This window comes from Microtus ochrogaster, chromosome 7 (assembly GCF_000317375.1).
Source record: "Microtus ochrogaster isolate Prairie Vole_2 chromosome 7, MicOch1.0, whole genome shotgun sequence".
NCBI classification, from domain to species: Eukaryota; Metazoa; Chordata; class Mammalia; order Rodentia; family Cricetidae; genus Microtus; species Microtus ochrogaster.
The window spans coordinates 64,129,485-64,136,977 of NC_022014.1; the positions used below are offsets into that span (position 1 = coordinate 64,129,485).

The 7,493-nt window shown below is 47.4% G+C and overlaps 1 protein-coding gene across 1 annotated transcript in view; it reads right to left on the reverse strand.

Moving 5' to 3' along the window:
* LOC101992754 (olfactory receptor 4D1-like) overlaps positions 1–7,493 on the reverse strand; it is a 9,662-nt gene that overhangs the window by 759 nt on the left and 1,410 nt on the right. The window lies entirely within an intron of this gene.

A 7,493-nucleotide genomic window follows, 5' to 3' on the forward strand; every position in this document is an offset into this window, starting at 1 on the left:
TGACCGCCAGATTGCGGAGCAGGAAGTACATAGGTGTGTGGAGCCTGGCATCCGAGGTCACCGTGGCTATGATGAGGAGGTTTCCCACCACAGTCTTGCTGTAGACAAACAAGAACACCAGAAACAGGAAGAACTGAAGTTCATGAGTCTGTGAGAGTCCCAGGAAGATGAACTCTGACACCCATGTGAGGTTCCCTGGTTCCATGGGTGTCTTGCTTATACACTCAAAGGGAATGGCTGACAGATACAGATGCATGAAGTGACCCCTTGCCTTTTTAGTACGCAGGAGCTCAGTCTGATCTGTTATGTCCATATGGTGCATGCCCTCATGTGACAACCAGGATACCACCTGCTGGCTTGTCTCTGAAAAGTTTGTGAGTGTTGCTACACACATCCAGGAGATGGTGTTTCAGTTTTGCATTTGTTTGCTTGGTTCCCTGGGACAAGGTCTCACTGTGTATCTCAGACCGCCACGTAACTCGAGCTCCTCCGATCTCAGCCTCTCCGACACTAAGACGACAGTTGTGCGGTACCACGCCAAGCTCATGAACTACCTTAAAGCCATGCCGTGGAGTCTATGACCTGCCTGTCCAAATCTGCATAGCAGCGGGAAGACACTTAGCAAGACGCTCTCAGATGAGTTTCAGGTTTCATTTTCCTTGAGATGAGTGACTTGTTTTATTAGGATCCCACCTGGCACACCAGGGAAGAGGGAACAATGACAACATTAGTTTCCTTTTCTCGTTTTCTGTGGAATAGACAGAAAGGCACATGAAATCCCTGGAGCCATGCCTGGAACAGCAGACCATATACAGCTCAGTGTTCTGGTCCCTTCATCCTCCCAGACCCCCCCCCTCACTTGTTTGTATCAATCCTGATACATTTAACACATCAGTGCTAATGGAGCCTTCAGCTGCTAGTGCTTCCTCCTCACCTCAGTGACAGGGTCCTGGAAAGGAGGGATTGGCTTACAAATTTCTCTGTCCCCAGCATTGCCCAGGACCTGATAATAAAAGGCACTTACTGTGGAGCTGTGGATGGGGTCAGGGTGAACAAATAGTTACAGTGTGTGTAGTTTCCTGCTGTGATGGAACACAGCAACCAAAAGCAACTTAGGGAGGAAAGGGTTTATTTCATTCACAGTTCCTTACTACAGTTCATCATCAAAAGCAGTGAGGGCAGAAACTCAAGCAGGGCAGAAACCTGGAGGCAGGAGCAGATGCTAGGGCCATGGAGAAGTGGTCCTTACTGGGTGCTCCCCATGGCTTGCTCAGTCCATTTCCTTCTGAGTCTAGGACCAGCAGCCCAGGAATGGCACCACACACAAAGGGGCTGGACCCTTGTTCAGCAATCACTAATTAAGAAAATGTCCTGCAGCCAGATCTTATGAAGGCATTTTCTCACTCGAGGTTCCCTCTTTTTGGATGACACAAGCTTGTGTCAGGTTGACATAAAACTAGGCAGTACACGCGCCGAGAAATCACTGAACACAGTTGGAACCCAGGGCCGTCGAGCTACTTCCCACTCCTCGGCATGGAGGCCTCTTCATTTGGTGAGGTTCCATGGGGCAAATATGCAGGCCAGAGGGAGAGGGGTGGAGGGGTTTATGAAATTAAGACATAGATGGTGACCCCTGCTGGAACGGGGCTCGGAGAACTCTTCTGGAAGCACACTGAATTTAGCAGACGTAAAATTATAGGCTAGAGAGAAAGGAAGTTGCTGAGTAATAGAAATGGAGACAGATGAAGAGAAGGGAGATGGTGAAAAGGAAATGAGGTAGTAGAGTAGGTGAAGAAAGAAACTGGAATTGTTAGGGCTGCAGAGCGAACAGGAGCTGGAAGGACAAGGGGGGCAGACATAGTGACCCAGTGAGGGCAAAGGGTCACCCCACTGTCACGTCCCGTCTCTGTCTCCCCCATGCTTCCCCCTCAGCCTGCTGCAGTCTATGAGCTGCTGGATCCCATCATGCCTCTTCCCTTTCTCCACGTTCGTGTGCTCTCCACTCCTGTCTCCGTTCACACCGCAGCCTGGGAAGCCATTCTGAAAGGGGATGCGGCCATGCTCCCTCCTTGTCATATACTGAATGGCCACCTCGTGCCCACAGCTTAAAGCTCCAACTCTGAGAAGCTGCACAAAATCCTGCACACAGAAACCACAGAGAATAAAACTCTGCACACTGCGTGCAACTCCCCCAGCATTCCACGTGAGGCTGGAAAGGTCACCTCCATATCCCACACCTCTGTAATCAGTGAGTGTCCCTGTCACCCAAGAACCAACAGCTATCTGAGGAATTCACAGTTTCTACATACACCATCCACTCAACTAAACCTGAATCTTCGGTAAGAGCTCCTGCTTCCTTAAATAACTTTTGTTAGGAATCCAACCTAGAAACCCAGATGCACCTCTCTCTGGCTCCTTTCCTGCATCTCCCACAAGAACTAATTCTCCACCTTCCCGGGCTCCAACCATTCTTCATAAGCATCTCTGGGACAGCGCTGAACACTTTTCCTGTGACCTCCTTAACCGATAGCAAATCCAATAACAGCAACTCTGATTTAGATGATGCTCCAACAACATCTTCCAGTTTCATGTAATGGTTTTAGACGACCTTGCTCTGTAGACTGTGGAGACATGAGCTGTGGTTTTGCCCATCCTTTCTGTCTTTTGCTCTCAGCATCCTCCCTCCCAACAGCAGGGTCGACTCTAAGCTCAGCTGCTCCCCGTGTAACCTGGAACACCTGTTTTTATCTTCACCGCCACCATGCCTGCAGTACCTCCAGTCTACCCCACAGTTCACGCTCACTTCTAGGCAAGCCTGTGCTGCTACTCACTTATTCTTACCTTCTGCTGAATGTTTGCAAGGCCCTTCTAACAGCTGCCAGTGTACGGGAAAGCAAACCCTTTCTTCTCACCGTGCTACAGTCCAGCACGGGACTGCGTGGCTTACATCTTCTTGGAGGTCCTTTGCATGGCTTCAGCTTCCTATTCCTGGACCATCCCTCATGTGGGCTATGTGTATGGGGTCCTAGAGGAACAGGGAATGTCCTCAGGGTTCAGGAGGCTGGGCTGGGTTCATTACTACTGGGGCCTGGGTAACAATGGGACTTGTTAAAAAGTTTCTGCACGTCTCAAAACATGTTTTTTAGGAAGTCATCCAAAACATACCAAGATATTGAGAATTTTTTGTGATTCCCTTGATGTAGAGTTTGCCATCTAAGATCCAAAAGACAAAGTCCTCAGTGGGGGCTGGAGAGATGGCTCAGTGGTTAGGACATGTACTGCTCTTAAAGAGGACCTGAGTTAAGTTCATAGCACCTGTATCAGGTGGCTCACAACCACCTGTAACTCCAGCTCTAGAGAATTTGACATCTGTTTCTGTAGGCACCTGTACTCATGCACACGCACACAGATACACACACACACACAGAATTTAGCATTTTTTCTTTCTTTTTTTTTATTGATATTTATTTATTTTTTTAATATTTATTTATTATGTATACAATATTCTGTCTGTGTGTATGTCTGCAGGCCAGAAGAGGGCACCAGGCCTCATTACAGATGGTTGTAAGCCACCATGTGGTTGCTGGGAATTGAACTCAGGACCTTTGGAAGAGCAGGCAATGCTCTTAACCTCTGAGCCATCTCTCCAGCCCCCACACACAGAATTTAGAAATGAAAACTTTTGCTATCTATGACAGCGCTCCCTCCAGACTCAGGGCAAAGAAAGCAGAATTATGCCCTTTAGTGAGAAGAAAGTGAGCCAGTATTTGAGGAAGCTCATTGAATAAAAGAAGCTGACCTGGTCAGCTAAGGAAAATATGTATGCCACAAGCCATCAATCTAATTCTGAAGACACTTTCCTTGCTCTCTGATTGCACCTTTTTAAAACAACATTTGAATCCTGTTTCCCAAATTTGTGTTACAGTTTTTAAGTTCCCCATCCTGTGCCTCTTTCCAAGGGGCATTGATATTCTACTGCATTACACCGTGGTCTAGCAAGGTCCTCTGTCTTAGTGCATTTGATCAGCTACCACGTACGTGTTCCATGGTCTGAGTGACTTGCAAGCAATGGTCATAAATGGAAGAAAATAATCAGACATCTCTATAGCTCCCTCCCAGGCTCAGAGAAGAGCAAGGAGGGCAGGAAGGAATGTCTGGAAGAAGAGGTGGAGCATCATGTAGCTATCTCCTCTCGACTGAATCAGGTCCACCAGGAGAGAAGACTAGGGACATGGACAAAATTCACCCACAAGGCTGTTCTCCGGCTTTATACCATGCAAGACACTGTTCTGTGGAAGAAGACTCTGGCAGAAGCTGCATAGGAACCTACATGGATTCACCTTCCATTCCATGAGTCATCACCCATTCCTGGGAGAGCCTAGTTATGTAGTCATCCGCGCTCCTGTGGGTAATCCATCCTAATCAGGCCATTGCTTCTCCAAGCCAGACTCTGGGGCAATGTTTCTTTGGTCTATCGGTGCTCTCTCTGGACTGGAGAGACATGTGTGCTCATCTTGTCGAATGACATCCCTTATCTCCCAAGCCACCAGGAGTTGGTTACATTTCAGCATGTGAATGTAGGGAGAACACAAACATTTACCCGGTAACAGTTCCTATGAGGAGAAGTTGGGGAGATTTATAGTAGAAAGATCTTTAACTTGTTTTTACAGTTTCAAGTACAATTTTCAAAGTAAAAAGTTCAACTAGAAACATTTTTAAGATTGGGCATGGTGGCACACACCTCGAATCCCAGCACTTGGAAAGCAGAAGTAGGAAGATCTCTGTGAGTTCAAAGCCAACCTGGTCTACATAGCAAGTTCCAGGAGAGCCGGGACATAGAAAGATCCTAGCTAAAACACACACACACACATACACACACACACACCTACTGTCTGTCTGTCTATCTATCTATCTATCTATCTATCTATCTATCTATCTATCTATCTATCTATCTCTTCCTTGAATTGTCACTGGTTTTCTGAAGTTCTTCTTCTTTCTCCAGTTTCTCATTTTGTTGGGTTTTAGTACCTGTCTTTTATGGTGGAAGACTTCTTCATCTGCCTGATGAACTGTGCTTAGGCATCACAATTTGAACTCAAACCACTCACAAGCTCCCCGGATGCTGGGTGTGACCAGGGCTTGGGGGTGTGTCAGTTGTTTTTCGAGAAGCCCCCTGAGTGACACATTGCACCTGTACACCTGGGCTTTTTTTTTTCTGTCTCCGAATAAACTGCTCTGTTAGCTCTCCCATCTCAGAGTTCTGCAGTAGCAGGGGGAAGACCAGGAGGGAGACCCGCCCTCGGCCTGTATGAGTTCTCAGCAGCTGACCTTGGGTTTCCCTGCTCCTCTCAGCTTGCCATGCTACGTGTTGGCTTCACCAGGCGTTTGAGTTGGTGGCCCCTGACCACAGTAGCGTTTTCTTCTCATTGTCAGGACTTTTTATTCAAGACAACCGTGTCACCTCCTGTCGTCTTGGGTACCACATGCAGACACTGTGGTTTGACCTGGAAGAAAGGCGTGATGTTCCCCTGTCCTTTTCTGGACAGGCTGAGCTGACCACAGTGCTGGCCAAGTGGGCCCTATGAGGATTCTACTGAGGTAGTTCTAGGGAATTTTCTCCCCCGACACACACACACACACTCACACTCACACATACACACACTCACACACAGAGAATCATTTTGTGCTTTTCTCTTTATTTTTTCCTCACTAAATGTAAAAATGAGAAGATATGACACCCAAAACTGTAGCAACCACATTCGGCATGAGAGGAAAGGTAAGGCATCACCAAGAAGACAACACAGAGCCATAACATTTTTTGATCTGCTGAATTAACCAACTCAAAAGTACTTATCCTTGGGTCTTCTATCTGAGACAGCGGTTTCCTCCTTATTTGAGGTGTCATTAGCTTAGTCAGCTGTTGGCCAGCAAAGGCATCTCATTGGTACAGATCTCAGAGGAGATGGCCAGCGTTTTCTGGACAATTTACTCCACCCCCACTCCGGTCCAGAAGTATCACACAGTAAGCACCACATTGAGGGTGGGGGTTGTTGTCACACAGAGTGAAGATGGGAGATTTGTCCAGCATGGTGGATCAGGAGGCTGTGACAGAGAAAACATCTGGGGGACCACAGACCCTGCTCCTGGAGAAGAGGCGACCTGGAGGTTGTGAACGGAGTCATGAGACATTTAAAAGTCTTTATTGTGAAGGGACAACCTGACTGAGATGACACGGAACACACAAGTCCATGTCGCTCTCCTCTCTAGTCCAAACTTTGCCTGTGAAAATTGTGAGGAAGAAACAGAGACAGGACAGACTCAGAGCTGCCATCACGGTGCAGAGAGAAACCAGGAGGAGCCAGAGACTTCCATATCTCATTTGGAATGGCGCTGGAGGGAAGCAGGGAAGCTCCTGCATTGGTTTTCAAAATGGTGCGCCTCAGGGAGACACAGAGAAAACACACAGAGACAACGCAGGAGGAGAGGGCAAGGCTAGGATGCAGGGCAATGGAGAAATATCTGCTTGCCAGATACAGTTCAAGGCACTTGGAGGCTTTCAGAGAAATGCTCTGCACCCTTGGTCCCCACGGGCTTTCCCTCCAGGGTGGGGATCCCCACCTGTGGCCCCGAGGCTAGACTCAGTGGAACCACATTCTCCTAACACTTGCTTTGACTTTTGAGCAGGTCGCCGTGTTTTGAGTGCCCCTGTTGCTAAAACTGTTTAACAGGATGGTAACCTATCCACTGTCACGTTTCTGAGGACAAACAAGACACTGGTGTGAGAGTCCCTAACACAGTTCCTGTTACAGGAGTGGGCTATCAAGGACTATTAGTGAAATCCAACTTGAATTTTGTGAGGGCTTTCCTTTGCATTTACCCAGGATCATGCAAGCTCAGGGAAATTTGCCATTTAAAGTCATCGGGTTTAACATTCGCTGCTGTGGGATAATGCTCTTGTACACTCCAAAGATTTCTCACTGACACTGGTTTAATAAAATGCTGATTGGCCAATAGCCAGGCTGGAAGTATAGGTGGAGCAAACAGACTAGGAGAATTCTGGAAACAGGAAAGGCAGAGATGAAGTCACCAGCCAGACACAGAGGAAGCAAAATGAGAAAGCTTTACTGAGAAAAGGTACCAAGCCATGTGGCTAAACATAGACAAGAATTATGGGTTAATATAATACAATTTTAAGAGCTAGTTAAGAATAAGTCTAAGCTAATAGGCCAAGCAGTTTATAAGTAAGCCTCTGTATGTTTCTTTGGAACTGAACAGCTGCAGAGCCAGGCGGGAGAGAAACTACTGTCTATAATTTACTCCCTGTTGCAAATTGTTAGGTTCTTTGCTAATTTCTTCATGGCTGCCTGCATCTCCTGGTTCCTGAGGGTGTAGATCATAGGGTTGAGCATGGGGGTCAAGACTGTGTAGCTGATGGACACAGCCTTGTCCAAGGGAAAGGGAGTGAACGGCCGAGAATAGATATAGATGCAGGG